This window comes from Somniosus microcephalus, chromosome 5, assembly GCF_052327205.1.
Source record: "Somniosus microcephalus isolate GS21.2 chromosome 5, FLI_Smic_1.0, whole genome shotgun sequence".
Classification (NCBI taxonomy): Eukaryota; Metazoa; Chordata; class Chondrichthyes; order Squaliformes; family Somniosidae; genus Somniosus; species Somniosus microcephalus.
Window position 1 is genome coordinate 77,413,008 of NC_140991.1, and position 22,529 is coordinate 77,435,536.

Sequence of the window (22,529 nt, forward strand, 5' to 3'; positions counted from 1 at the left end):
TAGATCCCTCAGAGGTTAACCATTCACTGAGGATCTTATTGCAAAGGCTTAAGCACAGCAGTAAATAAGTCAAAGCTGCAGCAGAGTGGTGCAGTGAAAGCATACTGGGTCCATAACCCAGCAGTCAATGGATCAAAGCCATTGTCTACTAGGTGGCTCTGAAGATGAGCAGCATTTTTGACCAAAAGTAGGGGAAACTAGCAAACAGTAAGCAGGGTGTAAAAGAATCCAGGAGGACATAGGCAGGTTAGCAGAATGGGCAGATAGATGGCAGATGCTATTGAAGTGCAAGGAAATACATTTTTGGAGGATAATCAACCAATGGGAGTATGCATTCAATGGCAGGATGCTGCAGAGAGTGAAAGACCAGAGAAACCTAGGGATTCAATTACATAATTTGATCAGTGTAGATGCAGTTAAATAAAACTTTTTAAAAGGCCAATAACATATTTAAGTTTTATAAATAAGAGCAAAGAGCTAAGGATAAATATATACAAGGCAATTTTGATGATACGGTTACAGTGCTGTATGCAGTTTTGGGCACTCCATTATAGAAAAGGCATAATAGCCATAGAGAGCATATAGCACAGATTCACCAGAATGATACCTTGGATGAGAAAGTAAGGCTGGAATCTTTACTTTGGAGCCAGGATGGGTCTGTGTGGGCCATGTAGCGGGTCGCCATCCCAAAGATTTCAACAGCGCATTGTACACTGTGCCTTTAACTCAATTACATCAATTGAAACAGTCTTGTGGGTTTCCCAGCCAATTAAATGGAGCGGGTCTGATGGCTCATTTTCAGCTTGGATATTTAAAGGAGCCTTGCACACATCCCAGTTGAAGGTTGTTGGAAGAGGCATTAGGGTGGTTGGGAGAGTCATGGGCCTAGAAATTCAGTGGGCTTTGCGCCCAGTTAAGGCCCAAAGAGGGCCTCTGCGCCAGTAGAGGAGGTGGCGCTGATATTGAGCTCGGCGGTAATGGCGGCGGTAGCCGGTAGCGCTGCGCCGGCACCGATGACGTCATCGGTGTGCGCAGTGCCCCGTTTCCACCCCGATGCCGGCCCGACCCCCATATTCAGTTGCCGCCGCCTCCTCCGTGGCGGCCGCTACTAACATCCGGAGACCAGGGCCTTACTGTAGCCTTAGTGGGGCGCATAAAGGTGGAGGTGCGGCCGGCCGCTTTTTCGGCGGCCGCCTGCCCGCACCTCCTTCCCCGGCCTCCTCCACCACACCCCCCCGCGGCATTGCCGGCTGCTTTCCGCGAGCCCGGCACTTCTCCGTGGTGCCGGGCTCATTTGCCGGCACAATCCAGCGGCGATCTCCCCGTTGCAGGCACCTCCACCTTAAGAGAAGGAGGAGGCCTGCAGTACCGCAGCCTGCCGCACCGCATCGGGTGGCGCAGCGGCACCTAGATCGCTGAAATTCAGTTTCAGCGCCCCAAGCGGGGGCGGGCACACCCTGGAACAGCACCCGGTTCCTACTTGGGGCGCAAAAACTAAATATCTCACGGTCGCAACTGGCTCCGCGCGCAGCGCTAACTTTTGGGCGCAAGCCAGCTGGCGGGCCCAAACTGAATTTCTAGGCCATGGAGTCATAGAGTCATAACGGCACAGAAGGAGGCCATTCGGCCCATCGAGTTGATGCTGGCTCTCTGTAGAGCAATCCAGTCAGTCCCATTCCCCCGCTCTATCCCCGTAGCCCTGCAAGTTTATTTCCCTCAAGTGCCTATTCAGTCTCCCCTTGAAAACATTGAGTGTCACCGCTTCCACCACTTCCGTCGGCAGCGAGTTCCAGGGCCTCACCATTCGCTGCGTAAAATGGTTTTTCCTCACGTCCCCCCGTATCTCTTGCCCAAAACCTTAAATCTGTGTCCCCTAGTCCATGTACCATGAACTAGTGGGAACAGCCTTTCCCCATCTAGCCTATCCAAACCCGTCATAATCTTGTACACCTCTATCAAATCACCCCTCAATCTCCTTTGCTCTAATGAAAACAAATCCAGCTTCTCCAACTTGTCCTTGTAGCTAAGATTCCCCATCCCTGGAACCATTCAGGTAAATCTCCTCTGCACCCTCTCAAATGCCTTCACATCCTTCCTAAAGTGTGGTGACCAGAACTGGACGCAATACTCCAGTTGTGGCCTAACCAGCGCTTTAGAAAGCTTCAGTATAACCTCTCTACTTTTGTACTCAATACCTCTATTTATGAAGCCCAAGATCCCAAATGCTTTGCTAACCACTCTCTCAATATGTCCTGCCACCTTCAGGGACCTATGCACATTAACTCCCAGGTCCCTCTGTCCCTGCACACTCTTTAAAGCTGTTCCATTAAGTGTATATTGCCTCTCCCTGTTCCTTCTGCCAAAATGCAACACCTCACACTTCTCTGTATTAAATTCCATCTGCCACTTGTCTGCCCATTCTGCCAGCCTTTCTATGTCCTGTTGCAGCCGATTGGTATCATCATCACTGTTTGCCACACCCTCAAGTTTGGTGTCATCGGCAAATTTAGAAATTCTACTTTGTATTCCAATACCCAGGTCATTTATATATATCAAAAAAGCAGTGGCCCCAGCACTGACCCTTGGGAAACACCATTGTCTACCATCCTCCAGTCTGAAAAACAGCCATTTACCACAACTCGCTGTTTTCTATCCTTAAGCCAATTCCTTAGCCAAGCTGCCACTGACCCACCTATTCATGAGCCGCAATTTTGTTAACCAGCCTTCTATGTGGTACTTTGTCAAACGCCTTCCGAAAGTCCATGTAGAAAACATCCATTGCATTCCCTTCATCAATCCCCCCTGTTACTTCATCAAAAAATTCAATTAGATTAGTCAAACACGATTTGCCTTTTAGAAATCCGTGTTGGCTCTCCTTAATTAGTTTAAACCTCTCCAAGTGCCCATTAATTTTTTCCTTGATTATTGTTTCTAAAATTTTACCCACCACTGATGTTAAACTGACCAGCCTGTAGTTACTAGGATTGTCCTTACACTCTTTCTTGAACAATGGTGTTACATTTGCCACTTTCCAATCCTCAGGCACCTCCCCTGCATCTAGGGAAGATTGGAAAATTATGGCAAGCATTTCCGCTATCTCCTCCCCCAATTCCCTTAGCAACCTGGGATGCAAGCCATCTGGACCAGGCAACTTATCCACTCTAAGCATACCCAGACTTTCTAGTACATCCTGTCTATCAATTTTCACCCCTTCCATTGCTTCTACCTTTTCCACTTCTACCGATATTTTGTCAGCATCCACCTCCTTAGTAATCACCAATACAAAGTATTCATTGAGTATTCTAGCCTTGCCCTGCACCTCTAAACATATATCACCTTCTTTGTTCCTAATAGGCCCCAACTCACCTCTTACTACCCGTTTACTATTTACATGCTGGTAGAAGATTTATGGGTTCCCTTTTATGTTAACTGCCATTCTACTCTCATATTCTCTCTTTGTCAATTTTATTTTCATCTTCACTTCCCCTCTCAACTCATTGTGAGAGGTGGCTATTGATGTATATCGCAGAGGTTTGTGTGGGTGAAAGCAAACATGGAGTCACAGCGACAGAAGGCTGCACCCAGGTTCTCTGATGACTCCTTGGAAGTCCTGGTGCAGGGAGTCAGAGCACGCAGGGAGGTACTACTCCCTAGCAACAGCAGGAAAAGAACAGCCAGAGAAACCAAGAGGGCATGGCTGGAGATTGCCCAAGAAGTGAGCAGTAGGGGAGTTGTCAGCCGCTCCTGGATTCAATGTCGGAAGAGATTTAATGATCTCATTGAGTCGTGAACGGTGAGTACAATGCCACATTCAACTACATCCTGATGTGCGTGTCACCCCAAACCCATCACTCTGCCTTCCCAAGCCTATTCCTGTTCATCACTCCTCACACCAACCTACCTTGCAGGTGCACCCATCCCTCACTGTCCATGCACCTACTCATATTCACATCTGACTATCCATCACTGAAACTCACCCTCAGCTTATGCAATCCTACAAAATAGCGCCACAGAAGGAGGCCATTTGGGAAGGTCACGTCATTCCCTCATAGTCACCCTCTACAGGTGTAGCCCATACATCCCTTACACTCATTCCATCACTCTCACTCAAAGTTCTCTTCTTTCCCTCCTTGCAGGAGAGGAGAGCGCAGAACAGGAGAGAGAGGGAGAACTGGAGGTGGCCCTGCAATGTAACAAATTTAATGCCTGCAGAGGAGGAGGCTCTCCAAGTAAGTGGAGTGGAGAAAGGGGGACCTCCCAGCAACCTGGTGACAGAATTAAATATCCCACATGGCATACAACAGTAACTCATGGTGACTGATGTCAACAGCCAGTGAAATATAATTATATGCATAATGGTAACATTGTACATTCTTATCACAAGACTTCTAATTCATCTCTTTACTCTCCCACAGGTCCATCAGGTGCCCCCTTCCCCTCACAGCCACAGGAGGAAAATGGCTCCTCAGAAGAAGCTCCACTCTCTGAGGGTGCACCGTCACCAGACCCAAGCACAGTCAGCACCAGCGCAGATACGCGCACGTCGGTGGGTCCAGCGAGACATAGGGTAGTCTTGTCACCTGGTGTCGTACACATCACACGTGAGCAAGAGCAGATGGTGGAGACAGGGACAGCAGTGTAGAGTCCTCGCAGGAGGGCACAGGATGCTCCAAGCTCTGCTCAGCTGGTTGCAGATGCTGAGCCTCGGGAGCCATCGACAAAGAGGGTGATCTTGGAGGAGCAGCAACAATTGCGGGAGGCTCTGACAGCTTTTCCAGCTGCAATATGTGCAATTGTCCAGAGAATGGAGGAATCCATCTCCAACATGAGCAGCACCATGTCGCAGGCGATGGCGACGATGTGCTGTTCCATGGAAAGGATGGCCACCTGCATGGAGCAGCAAATGCGCTAGTTGAATGAGAACATGCTTGCTGTGAACAACAGATCACAGATGCTCTCAGACCTCATCTCTAGGAGGGATACCAACATAGACATGAGTGTTCATCACTCCACTGATGTGCAGCAAGGTGCTCTCCAGCTCCTTGCTAGCAGGGAAGTGCAGGTGGTCCTTGAGAAGGATGATGGTGAGAGAGGACATGGAAGTGGGCTCTCTGCTGAAAGCGCTCACACTTCTCCCTCATTGCCTCCCCCTCGGTCAGAGCCCCACACGCTGCCTTGGATCCCGATGGCCAAGTCTGCCCCTGCACAGTTGCTGGAGGAGCAGTCTTTGGCCAGGCCCTCACATATCCTGAAACCCAGAAGACGTCCGCCAAAAGTGTCGAAGCAGTTGCAGCAGGGAAGTGAGCAGCCTGCTTCTACCTCTGCTGAAGCCATAGGGGTTGCACCTCGTAGAAGCACTCAGAAAAGAAAAAAGACATAATTGTAGATGCACAAGGGTATACACATGGGTGTTTGCCAAAATGTTAGTGTTAAGTTTCAGTTCTATCTATGATGCACGTAAATTTATTTCTTTGCACTACTTTCCCATCTTGTCCATTTTTGCCTGCTTCTTGGGAAGTGGCTTTGTCACTTGGAGTGAATGGTGAGACATTACTTAACTTCAAGCAATAGGTGTTTGGTTGACAGGAATGGTTTGGTCATTTTAGAACTGCTTTGTGGTGTTTGTCGGAACGGGGGTGGTGGGGGGGTGGGGAAGTTGGTACAGCATGTGGCAGCCACATGGGTGCACTGGTGCAACTAAAGTAAACCAGGCCATTATGAGGCCATCCCAAGCAACAATGTGCACCGCTGCTGGTGCCATCTCCACCACAGGTTCCTCCTGCTCCTCCTCGTGTTTCACCTGTTCCTTCTCCTCCTGCAGCTCCAACCCTCACTGCTGCACTATATTGGGTAGCGCGCAGCATACAATAATGAATCTGGAGACCCTGGCTGGCTACTTCAGCATGCCGGTTGCTGGCTAATGACACATCTGGTGGACATGTGGCTTTCATTATAGCACTCCTCGGCCTCATTTCTTGGCATCCGCAAGGGTGTCATCAACCACGACTTCAGTGGATAGTCCTTGGCCTAGAAATTCGGTTGGCTTTGCGCCCAGTTTTCGCCCAAAGAGGGCTTTTGCGCCAATAGAGGAGTTCGCGCTGATATTCAGCGCTGTGGTAATGGCGGCGGTAGCCAGTAGCGCTGCGCCGGCACCGATGACGTCATCGGTGTGCACAGTTCTGCCCCGATGCCGGCCCGAATCCCATATTCAGTTGCCGCCGCCTCCTCCGTGGCGGCCGCTACTTACATCCGGAGACCAGGGCCTTACTGCAGCCTTAGTGGGGCGCATAAAGGTGGAGGTGCGGCCGGCCGCTTTTTCGGCGGCCGCCTGCCCGCACCTCCTTCCCCGGCCTCCTCCACCACCCCCCCCGCAGCATTGCCGGCTGCTTTCCGCGAGCCCGGCACTTCTCCGTGGTGCCGGGCTCATTTGCCGGCACAATCCAGCGGCGATCTCCCCGTTGCAGGCACCTCCACCTTAAGAGCAGGAGGAGGCCTGCAGTACCGCAGCCTGCCGCACCGCATCGGGTGGCGCAGCGGCGCCTACAGCGCTGAAATTCAGTTTCAGCGCCCCAAGCGGGGGCGGCCACACCCTGGAATAGCGCCCGGTTCCGACTTGGGGCGCAAAAACTGAATTTCTGACGGTCGCAAATGGCTCCCCGCCCAGCGCTAACTTTTGGGCGCAAGCCAGCTGGCGGGCCCAAACTGAATTTCTAGGCCCTTGTCTCCAAGCAGACAGCCAGTAAGTCTATTTGGAGGTGCAAAGAGCTGAGGGAGGGTGGACTGGCGCAGGACAAAAGAATCATGACAGCTCCCAGAGAATCTGGCACACACATGCATGATGTGTTTTTTCCAGCTGTCACTTAATGAAGAAGCACAATGGCCACTGAGCTCCCGCCTTCCCTTCACAGGTGAACTTCCTGAGGCCATAAGAACATAAGGATATAAGAAATAGGAGCAGGAATAGGCCACTTGGCCCCTCGAGCCTGCTCCACCATTCAATAAGATCATGGCTGATCTTGGGCTCAAAGCCACTTCCCTGCTTGGTCCTCATAACCCTTCATTCCCTTATCTTGCAAAAATCTGTCTATCTCCACCTTAAATGTATTTAATGACCCAGCCTCCACAGCTCTCTGGGGCAGAGAATTCCACAGATTTATGACCCTCTGAGAGAAGAAATTCCTCCTCATCTCAGTTCTAAAAGGGCGACCCTTTATTCTAAAACTATGCCCCCAAGTTCTCGATTTCCCCACGAGGGGAAACATCCTCTCTGCAGTTACCTTGTCAAGCCCCCTCAGTATCTTATATGTTTGAATAAGATCACCTCTCATTCTTCTAAATTCCAATGAGTATAGGCCCAACCTGCTCAACCTTTCTTCATAAGTCAACCTCTTCATCTCAGGAATTAACCTAGTGAATCATCTCTGAACTGCCTCCAATGCAAGTATATCCTTCCTTAAGTAAGGAGACCAAAACTGTACGCAGTACTCAAGGCGTTGTCTAACCAGTCCTTGTACAGTTGTAGCAGGACTTCCCTGCTTTTATACTCCAACCCCCTTGAAATAAAGGTCAACATTCCATTTGCCTTTTTGATTACTTGCTGTACCTGCATGCTAACTTTTTGTTTTTCATGCACAAGGACCCTCAGGTCCCTCTGAACTGGAGCATTTTGTAATCTCTCTCCAATTAAATAATAATTTGCTATATTATTTTTCCTGCCAAAGTGGATAGCCTCACACTTTCCCACATTATACTCCATCTGCCAAATGTTTGCCCACTCACTTAGCCTGTCTATATCCCTGATACGCTTATCAATTACTTCATAAAAGGTGATGAGTCGAAGAAGAGATGATGAGTCGAAAGAAGAGATGAATAAGGCTTTTATTAGCTAAGAAGAGACCATGCTTCTTCGTGAGTGACTGAACAAGTCTGAACGAAACCCACACAGTGGTGGGTGGAGTCAGCTGAGGCATGCCTCCATACACAGCGCCACCCAGAGGTGGCAATATACAATACAGTGGTTTACCACATTCACCCCTTGTTTAATGTGAAGTCCGGCGGGGTGCAGGGTACTACAAGTTAAGTCTATCAGGAGGCCTTGTCTGACGTCCTGATCGTCGTGGTGGCGGCGGTGGTGTTGCAGCATCCGACGTCGGGTCTGGTGTCTGGGTGGTTGGCGAAGATTCCTGGGGCTTTGGCATGCCGTCTGCAGGGGTTGGGTTGGGAGGGGTGGTGGGGGATAACAGTGGTAAGGGGGATAACGGTGGTAAGGGGGATAACGGTGGTAATTCAGGGGTACCCGAGGGTGCGAGATCTCGTATGGAGACCGTGTCCTCCCGCCCGTCTGGGTATGTCACCCAGGCATACTGGGGGTTGGCGTGTAGGAGGTGCACCCGCTCGACCAGGGGGTCCGTTTTATGCGTCCTCACGTGCCTCCGCAGTAGGACGGGCCCAGGAGAAGTCAACCATGCCGGTAGCGAGGTTCCCGATGTAGACTTCCGGGGGAAAACGAACATTTTCTCATGAGGGGTCGCATTAGTGGCAGTACAAAGCAGTGACCGAATGGAGTGAAGCGCTGCAGGGAGGACCTCCTGCCAGCGGGAGGTCGGAAGGCCCTTAGATTTTAGTGCTAAGAGGACTGCCTTCCAAACCGTCGCGTTCTCCCTTTCCACCTGGCCGTTCCCCCGGGGGTTGTAACTGGTGGTCCTGCTCGTGGCGATACCTCTTGTTAGCAGGTACTGCCGAAGTTCGTCGCTCATGAACGATGAGCCCCTGTCGCTATGTATATAGCTGGGGAACCCGTACAGAGCGAAGATGTCATTCAGACACTTGATGACCGTGGTACTGGTCATGTCTGGGCAAGGGATGGCAAAGGGGAAACGGGAGTACTCATCAACTATGTTGAGGAAGTACACATTGCGGTCAGCGGAGGGGAGGGGCCCTTTAAAATCGACGCTCAGGCGTTCGAAGGGGCGGGTGGCCTTGATCAGGCTTGCTCTGTCCGGCCTATCGAAGTGCGGTTTGCACTCGGCGCAGATTTGGCAGCTCTTGGTCATGGTCCTGACCTCCTCGATGGAGTAGGGCAGGTTACGGGATTTGATAAAATGGAAAAACCTGGTGACCCCCGGGTGGCAGAGGTCATTGTGGAGGGACTGCAGCCTATCACTCTGCGCGTTGGCGCATGTACCACGTGATAGGGCATCTGGGGGCTCATTGAGTTTCCCTGGCCGATACAAGATATCATAATTGTAGGTGGAGAGTTCGATTCTCCACCTCAAGATCTTGTCGTTCTTGATTTTACCCCTCTGCTTATTATTAAACATAAAAGCTACTGAACGCTGGTCAGTGAGCAGGGTAAATCGTTTCCCGGCCAGGTAATGCCTCCAGTGACGCACCGCTTCTACAATAGCCTGGGCCTCCTTTTCGACGGAGGAGTGTCTCGTCTCGGGGCCCTGGAGGGTCCTTGAGAAAAAGGCCACGGGTCTGCCCGCCTGGTTAAGGGTCGCGGCTAGGGCGAAGTCGGAGGCATCGCTCTCCACTTGGAAGGGGATGGACTCATCCACCGCGTGCATTGCGGCCTTCGCGATATCGTTCTTGATAAGAGTGAAGGCTGCACACGCCTCTGGTGTCAGGGGGAAGGAGGTGGCTTTGATGAGGGGCCTGGCTTTGTCTGCATAGAGGGGCACCCACTGGGCGTAGTAGGAGAAAAACCCCAGGCATCTCTTCAGTGCTTTTTGGCAGTGGGGAAGGGGTAGCTCCATTAGGGGGCGCATTCTGTCGGGGTCGGGCCCGATGACTCCGTTCTCCACCACGCAGCCGAGGATGGCCCGGCGCTTGGTGTGAAACATACATTTTTCCTTATTGTACGTTAGGTTCAGCCGTTGGGCCGTACGGAGGAAATTTGCTAGATTAACGTCGTGGTCCTGCTGGTCGTGGCCGCAGATGGTGACGTTATCCAAATAGGGGAAGGTTGCCCGCAGCGCGTTCTGGTCAACCATTCGGTCCATCTCCCTTTGGAAGACCGAAACCCCGTTGGTGACGCCGAAGGGGACCCTAAGGAAGTGGTAGAGGCGGCCGTTTGCCTCGAAGGCAGTATACTGGCGGTCCTCATGGCGGATGGGCAGCTGGTGGTACGCTGACTTAAGGTCGATGGTGGAGAATACTTTGTATTGCGCAATCTGATTGACCATATCAGATATGCGAGGGAGGGGGTACGCGTCCAGCTGGGTGTACCGGTTTATGGTTTGGCTGTAGTCGATTACCATGCGGCGTTTTGCAGTGGTTTTAACGACTACAACCTGGGCTCGCCAGGGGCTAGTGCTACCTTCGATAATGCCCTCCTTCAAGAGCCGCTCCACCTCAGAGCTGATAAAAGCTCTGTCCCCGGCACTGTACCGCCTGCTTTTGGTAGCGATGGGTTTACAGTCGCGGGTGAGGTTAGCGAACAGGGGAGGGGGGGGGACTTTTAATGTGGAAAGGCTGCAGGTGGTTTGCAGCGGGCGATTTAAAAGTTGTTGGTTGCAGACTGTGAGTGGGGGGAGGGGTCCACCGTATGCTAGTGTGACACTCTTAAGGTGGCACTGAAAATCCAACCCTAGCAGGACGGCAGCGCAAAGACGGGGCAGGACTAGCAGTTTAAATTTTTGATATTCAGTGCCCCCTACTGACAGGGTCACCACACAGTAGCCGCTGATGTCCATTGACTGGGACTTGGACGCCATAGAAATGCGATGGTGCGTTGGCAGAATCGTGAGGGAGTGGCTACGTACCGTGTCGGGGTGGACGAAATTCTCTGTGCTCCCGCTGTCGATCAGGCAACTGGTGGCGCGGCCGTTTACCGCGATATCCATCATGGAGCTGGATAGATGGTGAGGGTGGCCTTGATCCAGCGTCACGGAGGCCAGTATGTGGCTTAGTGAGTCACTATAGTCATCCGCCGAGACGGTGGTCGGTTCCGGTGACGAAATGGCGGTTGAGTGCGTTGGATACGATGGCGGCGGATGCCATGCGGCCGGGGGTACACAAAATGGCGGATAAGATGGCTGCTCCCACGGCCCGCACGCTGCGCTGCTGGCTGGCTTCCCCTTGCAGGCGTTAGCGTAATGGCCTTTCTTCCCGCAGCCCGAGCAGGTAGCTGTCTTAGCTGGGCAGTGCGCTCTGGGATGTTTTAACTGGCCACAGAAATAGCATTTTTGGGCCTGGTTACTGGGCATCGAAGCAGTTCTTACCGGAGGCTGCTGTCTCGGTTGGGTCGCTGCAGCGGTTGGTGCCGGGGGCGGCGGTCCCGTGTCCCACGGTTTCGATTGCCATGTCTCGGCGCCGTTACGGGGGTATGCCTCGAGGTTTCGGTGGGCCTCCTCTAACGAGAGCGCAAGGGCAATGGCCGTCTTCAGGTCGGGTTCCTTGCTTTCTAGCAGTCTCTGCCGGGTGTGGTCTGACTGGAGGCCCCTGACGAAGGCATCACAGGCGAGTCCCTGCGCGTGCTCCACAGCCGTTACCGCTTTACAATCGCAGTCTCTGCAGAGTGCCAGTAGCGCCCGTGCAAATGCCCCTACCGATTCTCCCGGTTGCTGCCTGCGGGATCCCAAGAGGTGTCGGGCGTAAATTGTGTTCACTGGGCGCGTATATTGCCCTTTTAGTAGCTCGAGGGCCGCCACGTACGTATTAGAGTCCCGGATTAGCATATATACTTGATGGCTCACCTGGGCGGTCAAAATTTTCAGTTTGTGATCCTCCTCTGTAACCTGTGAGATTGCGAGGAAGGATTCAAAGCAGCTCAGCCAGTGTTCAAACTTGGCTGATGCACCCACATCTTGAGGGTCGAGGTCCAGGCGTGGTGGTCTGAGGGCTCTCAGCAATGTCTGCTGTATCCGTTGCTGTTGTTGCTCCTCAGGTGTCGCCATTTAACTTTTAGCTAATAAAATTGATACGCTTATCAATTACTTCATAAAAGGTGATGAGTCGAAGAAGAGATGATGAGTCGAAAGAAGAGATGAATAAGGCTTTTATTAGCTAAGAAGAGACCATGCTTCTTCGTGAGTGACTGAACAAGTCTGAACGAAACCCACACAGTGGTGGGTGGAGTCAGCTGAGGCATGCCTCCATACACAGCGCCACCCAGAGGTGGCAATATACAATACAGTGGTTTACCACATTCACCCCTTGTTTAATGTGAAGTCCGGCGGGGTGCAGGGTACTACAAGTTAAGTCTATCAGGAGGCCTTGTCTGACGTCCTGATCGTCGTGGTGCCGGCGGTGGTGTTGCAGCATCCGACGTCGGGTCTGGTGTCTGGGTGGTTGGCGAAGATTCCTGGGGCTTTGGCATGCCGTCTGCAGGGGTTGGGTTGGGAGGGGTGGTGGGGGATAACAGTGGTAAGGGGGATAACGGTGGTAAGGGGGATAACGGTGGTAATTCAGGGGTACCCGAGGGTGCGAGATCTCGTATGGAGACCGTGTCCTCCCGCCCGTCTGGGTATGTCACCCAGGCATACTGGGGGTTGGCGTGTAGGAGGTGCACCCGCTCGACCAGGGGGTCCGTTTTATGCGTCCTCACGTGCCTCCGCAGTAGGACGGGCCCAGGAGAAGTCAACCATGCCGGTAGCGAGGTTCCCGATGTAGACTTCCGGGGGAAAACGAACATTTTCTCATGAGGGGTCGCATTAGTGGCAGTACAAAGCAGTGACCGAATGGAGTGAAGCGCTGCAGGGAGGACCTCCTGCCAGCGGGAGGTCGGAAGGCCCTTAGATTTTAGTGCTAAGAGGACTGCCTTCCAAACCGTCGCGTTCTCCCTTTCCACCTGGCCGTTCCCCCGGGGGTTGTAACTGGTGGTCCTGCTCGTGGCGATACCTCTTGTTAGCAGGTACTGCCGAAGTTCGTCGCTCATGAACGATGAGCCCCTGTCGCTATGTATATAGCTGGGGAACCCGTACAGAGCGAAGATGTCATTCAGACACTTGATGACCGTGGTACTGGTCATGTCTGGGCAAGGGATGGCAAAGGGGAAACGGGAGTACTCATCAACTATGTTGAGGAAGTACACATTGCGGTCAGCGGAGGGGAGGGGCCCTTTAAAATCGACGCTCAGGCGTTCGAAGGGGCGGGTGGCCTTGATCAGGCTTGCTCTGTCCGGCCTATCGAAGTGCGGTTTGCACTCGGCGCAGATTTGGCAGCTCTTGGTCATGGTCCTGACCTCCTCGATGGAGTAGGGCAGGTTACGGGATTTGATAAAATGGAAAAACCTGGTGACCCCCGGGTGGCAGAGGTCATTGTGGAGGGACTGCAGCCTATCACTCTGCGCGTTGGCGCATGTACCACGTGATAGGGCATCTGGGGGCTCATTGAGTTTCCCTGGCCGATACAAGATATCATAATTGTAGGTGGAGAGTTCGATTCTCCACCTCAAGATCTTGTCGTTCTTGATTTTACCCCTCTGCTTATTATTAAACATAAAAGCTACTGAACGCTGGTCAGTGAGCAGGGTAAATCGTTTCCCGGCCAGGTAATGCCTCCAGTGACGCACCGCTTCTACAATAGCCTGGGCCTCCTTTTCGACGGAGGAGTGTCTCGTCTCGGGGCCCTGGAGGGTCCTTGAGAAAAAGGCCACGGGTCTGCCCGCCTGGTTAAGGGTCGCGGCTAGGGCGAAGTCGGAGGCATCGCTCTCCACTTGGAAGGGGATGGACTCATCCACCGCGTGCATTGCGGCCTTCGCGATATCGTTCTTGATAAGAGTGAAGGCTGCACACGCCTCTGGTGTCAGGGGGAAGGAGGTGGCTTTGATGAGGGGCCTGGCTTTGTCTGCATAGAGGGGCACCCACTGGGCGTAGTAGGAGAAAAACCCCAGGCATCTCTTCAGTGCTTTTTGGCAGTGGGGAAGGGGTAGCTCCATTAGGGGGCGCATTCTGTCGGGGTCGGGCCCGATGACTCCGTTCTCCACCACGCAGCCGAGGATGGCCCGGCGCTTGGTGTGAAACATACATTTTTCCTTATTGTACGTTAGGTTCAGCCGTTGGGCCGTACGGAGGAAATTTGCTAGATTAACGTCGTGGTCCTGCTGGTCGTGGCCGCAGATGGTGACGTTATCCAAATAGGGGAAGGTTGCCCGCAGCGCGTTCTGGTCAACCATTCGGTCCATCTCCCTTTGGAAGACCGAAACCCCGTTGGTGACGCCGAAGGGGACCCTAAGGAAGTGGTAGAGGCGGCCGTTTGCCTCGAAGGCAGTATACTGGCGGTCCTCATGGCGGATGGGCAGCTGGTGGTACGCTGACTTAAGGTCGATGGTGGAGAATACTTTGTATTGCGCAATCTGATTGACCATATCAGATATGCGAGGGAGGGGGTACGCGTCCAGCTGGGTGTACCGGTTTATGGTTTGGCTGTAGTCGATTACCATGCGGCGTTTTGCAGTGGTTTTAACGACTACAACCTGGGCTCGCCAGGGGCTAGTGCTACCTTCGATAATGCCCTCCTTCAAGAGCCGCTCCACCTCAGAGCTGATAAAAGCTCTGTCCCCGGCACTGTACCGCCTGCTTTTGGTAGCGATGGGTTTACAGTCGCGGGTGAGGTTAGCGAACAGGGGAGGGGGGGGGACTTTTAATGTGGAAAGGCTGCAGGTGGTTTGCAGCGGGCGATTTAAAAGTTGTTGGTTGCAGACTGTGAGTGGGGGGAGGGGTCCACCGTATGCTAGTGTGACACTCTTAAGGTGGCACTGAAAATCCAACCCTAGCAGGACGGCAGCGCAAAGACGGGGCAGGACTAGCAGTTTAAATTTTTGATATTCAGTGCCCCCTACTGACAGGGTCACCACACAGTAGCCGCTGATGTCCATTGACTGGGACTTGGACGCCATAGAAATGCGATGGTGCGTTGGCAGAATCGTGAGGGAGTGGCTACGTACCGTGTCGGGGTGGACGAAATTCTCTGTGCTCCCGCTGTCGATCAGGCAACTGGTGGCGCGGCCGTTTACCGCGATATCCATCATGGAGCTGGATAGATGGTGAGGGTGGCCTTGATCCAGCGTCACGGAGGCCAGTATGTGGCTTAGTGAGTCACTATAGTCATCCGCCGAGACGGTGGTCGGTTCCGGTGACGAAATGGCGGTTGAGTGCGTTGGATACGATGGCGGCGGATGCCATGCGGCCGGGGGTACACAAAATGGCGGATAAGATGGCTGCTCCCACGGCCCGCACGCTGCGCTGCTGGCTGGCTTCCCCTTGCAGGCGTTAGCGTAATGGCCTTTCTTCCCGCAGCCCGAGCAGGTAGCTGTCTTAGCTGGGCAGTGCGCTCTGGGATGTTTTAACTGGCCACAGAAATAGCATTTTTGGGCCTGGTTACTGGGCATCGAAGCAGTTCTTACCGGAGGCTGCTGTCTCGGTTGGGTCGCTGCAGCGGTTGGTGCCGGGGGCGGCGGTCCCGTGTCCCACGGTTTCGATTGCCATGTCTCGGCGCCGTTACGGGGGTATGCCTCGAGGTTTCGGTGGGCCTCCTCTAACGAGAGCGCAAGGGCAATGGCCGTCTTCAGGTCGGGTTCCTTGCTTTCTAGCAGTCTCTGCCGGGTGTGGTCTGACTGGAGGCCCCTGACGAAGGCATCACAGGCGAGTCCCTGCGCGTGCTCCACAGCCGTTACCGCTTTACAATCGCAGTCTCTGCAGAGTGCCAGTAGCGCCCGTGCAAATGCCCCTACCGATTCTCCCGGTTGCTGCCTGCGGGATCCCAAGAGGTGTCGGGCGTAAATTGTGTTCACTGGGCGCGTATATTGCCCTTTTAGTAGCTCGAGGGCCGCCACGTACGTATTAGAGTCCCGGATTAGCATATATACTTGATGGCTCACCTGGGCGGTCAAAATTTTCAGTTTGTGATCCTCCTCTGTAACCTGTGAGATTGCGAGGAAGGATTCAAAGCAGCTCAGCCAGTGTTCAAACTTGGCTGATGCACCCACATCTTGAGGGTCGAGGTCCAGGCGTGGTGGTCTGAGGGCTCTCAGCAATGTCTGCTGTATCCGTTGCTGTTGTTGCTCCTCAGGTGTCGCCATTTAACTTTTAGCTAATAAAATTGATACGCTTATCAATTACTTCATAAAAGGTGATGAGTCGAAGAAGAGATGATGAGTCGAAAGAAGAGATGAATAAGGCTTTTATTAGCTAAGAAGAGACCATGCTTCTTCGTGAGTGACTGAACAAGTCTGAACGAAACCCACACAGTGGTGGGTGGAGTCAGCTGAGGCATGCCTCCATACACAGCGCCACCCAGAGGTGGCAATATACAATACAGTGGTTTACCACAATCCCTTTGCAGGTTCTTTGAATCCTCTGCATTACTTGCTTTTCCCCCATCTTTGTATCATCCGCAAACTTGGCTACATTAAACTCGGTCCCTTCATCCAAGTCATTAATGTAGATTGTAAATAGTTGAGGCCCCAGCGCCGATCCCTGTGGCACCCCAATAGTCACTGTTTGCCAACCAGAAAATGAACCATTAATCCCGACTCTCTGCTTTCTGTTAGTTAGCCAATTCTCTATCCATGCTAATATATTACCCCCAACTCCGTGAGCTCTTATCTTATGCCGTAAACTTTTATGTGGCACCTTATCGAATGCCTTCTGGAAACCCAAATACACCACATCCACTGGCTCACCTTTATCCACCCTGCTCGTTACATCCTCAAAGAACTCCAGGAAATTTGTTAAACATGATTTCCCTTTCATAAAACCATGCTGACTTTGCTTGACTGCATTATGATTTTCCAAATGCCCTGCTTCTGCTTCCTTAATGAAGGACTCCAGCATTTTCCCAACGACAGATGTTAGGCTAACTGGTCTATAGTTTCCTGTTTTCTGTCTCCCTCCTTTCTTAAATAGGGGTGTTACATTTGTGGTTTTCCAATCCGCTGGGACCTCTCCAGAGTCCAGGGAATTTTGGTATATTGCAACCAATGCGTCCACTATCTCTGCAGTCACTCCTTTTAAGAACCTGGGATGTAGGCCATCTGGTCCAGGGGACTTGTCATCTTTCAGTCCCATTATTTTACCAAGTACTTTTTCCTCAGTGATAGTGATTGTCTTTAGTTCCCCCCTCCCTGTGGCCCCCTGATTATCCATTATTGGGATGTTGTTAGTGTATTCTACCGTGAAGACAGATACAAAATAAAGGAAAATCCTAAGGTGTTTCATGAGTATATTAAGGGCAAGAGGATAACTAGGGAAAGAGTAGGGCCCATTAGGGACCAAAGTGGCAATCTGTGTGTGGAGCCAGAAGATGTAGGTGGGGTTTTAAATGAATTTTTTGCATCTGTGTTCACTATGGAGAAGGACGATGTAGACATAGAAATCGGGCAGGGGGACTGTGATATACTTGAACATATTAGCATCGAGAGGGAGGAGGTACTAGCGGTTTTAGCAGGCTTAAAAGTGGATAAATCCCCAGGCCCGGATGAGATGTATCCCAGGCTGCTGTGTGAGGCAAAAGAGGAGATTGCAGGGGCTCTGACACAAATTTTCAGAACCTCTCTGGCCATAGGGGATGTGCCAGAGGACTGGAGAACAGCTAACATAGTACCATTATTCAAGAAGGGTAGTAGGGATAAACCAGGGAATTACAGGCAGTGAGCCTAACATCAGTGGTAGGGAAATTATTGGAAAAAATTCTGAGGGACAGAATTAGTCTCCACTTGGAGAGGCAAGGATTAATTAGGGATAGCCAGCATGGCTTTGTCAAGGGAAGATCATGTCTGACCAATTTGATTGAATTTTTCGAGGGGGTGACTAGGTGTGTGGATGAGGGTAGTGCAGTGGATGTGGTTTACATGGATTTCAGTAAGGCTTTTGATAAAGTCCCGCATAGGAGACTGGTCAGGAAGGTAAGAGCCCATGGGATCCAGGGTGCCTTGGCACATTGGATCCAAAACTGGCTTAGTGGCAGAAGGCAGAGGGTGATGGTCGAAGGTTGTTTTTGTGACTGGAAGCCTGTGTCCAGTGGGGTACCGCAGGGATCGGTGCTGGGTCCCTTGCTGTTTGTAGTCTACATTAATGATTTGGATGTGAATGTAAAAGGTATGATCAGTAAGTTCGCAGATGACACGAAAATTGGTGGGGTGGTAAATAGCGAGGAGTGCAGCCTCAGTCTGCAGGACGATATAGATGGGTTGGTCAGGTGGGCGGAACAGTGGCTAATGGAATTTAACCCTGAAAAGTGTGAGGTGATGCATTTTGGAGGGACTAACAAGGCAAGGGAATACACAATGAATGGTAAGACCCTAGGAAAGACAAAGGATCAGAGAGACCTTGGTGTGCATGTACATAGATCCCTGAAGGCAGCAGAACAGGTGGATAAGGTGGTTAAAAAGGCATATGGGATACTTGCCTTCATTAGCCGAGGCATAGAATATAAGAGCAGGGAGGTTATGATGGAGCTGTACAAAACGCTGGTTAGGCCACAGCTGGAATACGGTGTGCAGTTTTGGTCGCCACACTATAGGAAGGATGTGACTGCTTTGGAGAGGGTGCAGAGGAGATTCACCAGGATGTTACCTGGGCTGGAGCGCTTCAGCTATGAAGAAAGATTGGACAGGCTGGGGTTGTTTTCCTTGGAGCAGAGAAGGCTGAGGGGGGACCTGATTGAGGTGTACAAAATTATGAGGGGCATAGATAGGGTAGATAGAAAGGAACTTTTTCCCTTAGTAGAGGGGTCAATAACAAGGGGGCATAGATTCAAGGTAAGTGGCAGGAGGTTTAGAGGGGATTTGAGGAAGAAGTTTTTCACCCAGAGGGTGGTTGGAATCTGGAACTCACTGCCTGAAAGGGTGGTAGAGGCAGGAACCCTCACAACATTCAAGAAGCATTTGGATGAGCACTTGAAATGCCATTGCATACAAGGCTACGGACCAAATGCTGGAAAATGGGATTAGGTTTGACAGGGCTTGATGGCCGGCGTGGACGCAATGGGCCGAAGGGCCTCTTTCTGTGCTGTATAACTCTATGGCTCTGTGACTCTAAAATATTTGTTCAGAGTCTCTGCCATTTCCCCGTTCCCCATTATTAATTCCCCAGTCTCATCCTCTAAGGGACCAAAATTTACTTTAGCTACTCTCTTCCTTTTTATATACCTGTAGATGCTGTTAATATCCGTTTTAATATTTCTTGCCAGTTTACTCTCATAATTCATCTTCTCTCTCTTTATTTTTTTTTAGTCATCCTTTGCTGGTTTTTAAAAATTTCCCAATCTTCTGGTCTCCCACCAATCTTGGCAAAATTGTATGCCTTCATTTTCAATTTGATACCATCCTTTACTTCCTTAGTTAGCCACAGATGAAGCTCCCTTCTCTTAAAATCTTTCTTTCTCACTGGAATATATTTTTGTTGAGAGTTATGAAATATCTCCTTAAATGTCCGCCACTGCATTTCAACTGTCTTACCCTTTAATTTATTTTTACAGTTCACTTTAGCCAGTTCTGCCCTCATGCCAGTGTAATTGCCTTTGTTTCAGATCAGGACACTGGTTTGAGATACAACTTTCTCACCCTCCAACTGAATTGGAAATTCAACCATGCTATGATCACTCTTCGCTAGAGGATCCTTTACTATGAGATCATTTATTAATTCTGTCTCATTACACAGTACCATATCCAAGATAGCCTGCTCCCTGGTTGGTTCCATTACATACTGTTCTAGGAAACCATCCCGGATGCACTCTATGAACTCCTCCTCAAGGCTACTATGGCCAATTTGATTTGTCCAATCAATATGGAGATTAAAATCACCCATGATTATTACCGTACCTTTTTTACAGGCTTCCATTATTTGTTGATTTATACTCTGTCCAACAGTATTGCTACTGCTCGGGGTCCTGTAGACTACGCCCACCAGAGACTTTTCCCCCTTATTATTTTTTATCTCCACCCAAACCGATTTTACATCTTGATCTTCTGAGCCAATATCTCTTCTCACCACTGCACTGATCCCATCCTTTACCAACAAAGCCACCCCACCTCCCTTTCCTTTCTGTCTATCCTTCCGAATTGTCAAATACCCTGGAATATTCAGTTCCCAGCCCAGGTCACCTTGCAACCACGTCTCTGTAATGGTGATCAGATCATACCCATTTGTATCTATTTGTGCCGTCAACTCATCTATCTTGTTACAAATGCTATGTGCATTCAGATATAGAGCTTTTAACTTTGTCTTTTTACCATTTCTCCTTGTTTTGGCCCCATTTTCTGTTGCACTAATGGCCCAGATATTCCGATCCCTATGGGTGGGTACGTGCTGTGTACCCACCCGTAGGGGCATCAGAAATGCCAGTTTCAGGCATGTACAGTGCATGCGCTGTAAACCGGCATTTCCGATCTGTCAAGAATCATCTTGACAGATCCTCCGGCTGCCCGGGAGGAGGGCCTCTGCGGGCAGATGGTTCCACTTTCTGGAGGCCCTCCGCCCACAGAAAACCCTTACAATTCTTACGCCTGGTAAAAGCTTTTACCATGACAAGAGTTGAAAAAAAATTTTTTTTTAATTTCACTAATTTATCATTTAAAAATAATTTTTAAAAAAGGTAAGTTTATTTTTAGCCCCGTAAAAAACTTTAATTCTTTTTTCAAAAATTTAAATTTTTGTTTAAAATATTTAATTTATTGTAATTTAAAGTCATTTTAAAGTTTAAAAAAAATTATTTAAATTTTACTATGTTTTTGGGGTGATCTTCATTCATATATTTGACAGGTCTTCCTGTCAAGTGTATGAAGGGAGATTCCCTTCTTTGATTGGCTCCCCATGGCCCACGTGATCCCAGGGACGTTGCAAACTGCCTGCGCCTCTGGGATACGTGGGCCCTGCGCACTTGGAGTTTGGAGAGGCCCAGGATCGGAAGTGTGTTCGACCCGGGAGCCCTCAGGTAAGGGCGTAGATTTTTCCAGATTGCAGGCCACCGCACGCGGGAGGCCTGCGATCAGAAAATTCGGGCCCTTATTTTTAAACATTCTGTCCCTTCCTGTCACACTCTGGTTATTATTTCCCCCATCTCTACCCTGCTCTATTGCTTTCTCATTTTCATTGACTTTTTAAATTCTCACTCACCTGGACCCTCCCCCCCCACTATTTAGTTTAAAGCCCTCTCTATAGCCCTAATTATTCGATTCACCAGGACTCTAGCCCCAGCGTGGTTCAAGTGAAGCCCGTCCAAACAGAACAGCTCCCTCTTATCCCAGTACTGGTGCCAGTGCCCCACACATCGAAACTCATTTCTCCCACACCAGTCTTTGAGCCACTCGTTCATTTCTCTGATCTTATTTACCCTATGCAAATTTGCTCGTGATCAGTTAGTAATCCAGAGATTATTACCTTTGTGGTTCTGCTTTTTAATTTAGCCCCTAGCTACTCATACTTTCTCAGCAGAACCTCTTTCTTTGTCCTACCTATGTCATTGGTGCCTACGTGGACCATGACAACTGGATCCTCCCCCTCCCACTCTAAGTTTCTCTACAGCCCAGAGGAGATGTCCTTAACCCTGGCACCGGGCAGGCAACACAGCCTTCGGGACTCACACTCTCGGCTGCAGAGAACAGTATCTATCCCCCTAACTATACTGTCCCCTATCACTACAACACTTCTTTTTACTCCCCCCACTTGAATGGCTCCCTGTACCATGGTGCTGTGGTCAGATTGCTCATCCTCCCTGCAGTCCCTGCCCTCGTCCACACAGAGAGCAAGAATCTCGTACCTGTTGGACAAGGCCAAGGGCTGAGGCTTCTCCATCACTACCTCCTGGATCCCAATACCTGCCTCGCTTGTAGTCACACCCTCCTGTTCCTGACCATGGGCCAAGTTGGAATTAATTACTCTAGTGGGTGTGACTGCCTCCTGGAACTTAGTGTCCAGGTAAAGCTCCCCCTCCCTAATGTGTCGCAGTGTCTGAATCTCGGACTCCAGCTCATCAACTCTGAGCCGAAGTTCCTTGAGCAGCCAACATTTGCTGCAGATGTGGTCGCCTTGGACCTCAATGGTGTCCACCAGCTCCCACATGCAACAACAACACATTGCCTGGTCTCCCATCTCAATTAATTAATTAATTAGTTTTAAAATTTGGAACACGTATATCTTTTAATGTGCACCAAGGCACTTAAATTTAGATGCCCAAGTTTGGAAAAAAGCGAGAAATACTCACCAACCAATCACTTACCTGCTTTCTGGTGACGTCACACTTCGATTACTTTTTACTTCTTTACACTCACTGGTCCGTTGTATCCGCTCTTGCTTATCTATAAATCAGCCGCCGAGGTCTCGCGCTCTCCAGCCGCTCTCGCTCACCTTTTAAATCTCCCGAGGTCTCACGCTCTCCAGCCGCTCTCGCTCACCTTTTAAATCTCCCGAGGTCTCACGCTCTCCAGCCGCTCTCGCTCACCTTTTAAATCTCCCGAGGTCTCACGCTCTCCAGCCGCTCTCGCTCACCTTTTAAATCTTCTGCGATTTCGCGCTCTCCAGCTGCTCTCGCTCACCTTTTAAAATCTCCCAAGGACCATGAATCCAGTGCGTACCCAGTTAAAGTTG

General features: G+C 50.7%; 1 protein-coding gene across 2 annotated transcripts in view; it reads right to left on the minus strand.

Annotated features, from left to right (window-relative positions):
• LOC147117128 (zinc transporter ZIP12-like) overlaps positions 1-22,529 on the minus strand; it is a 135,776-nt gene that overhangs the window by 34,590 nt on the left and 78,657 nt on the right. The window lies entirely within an intron of this gene.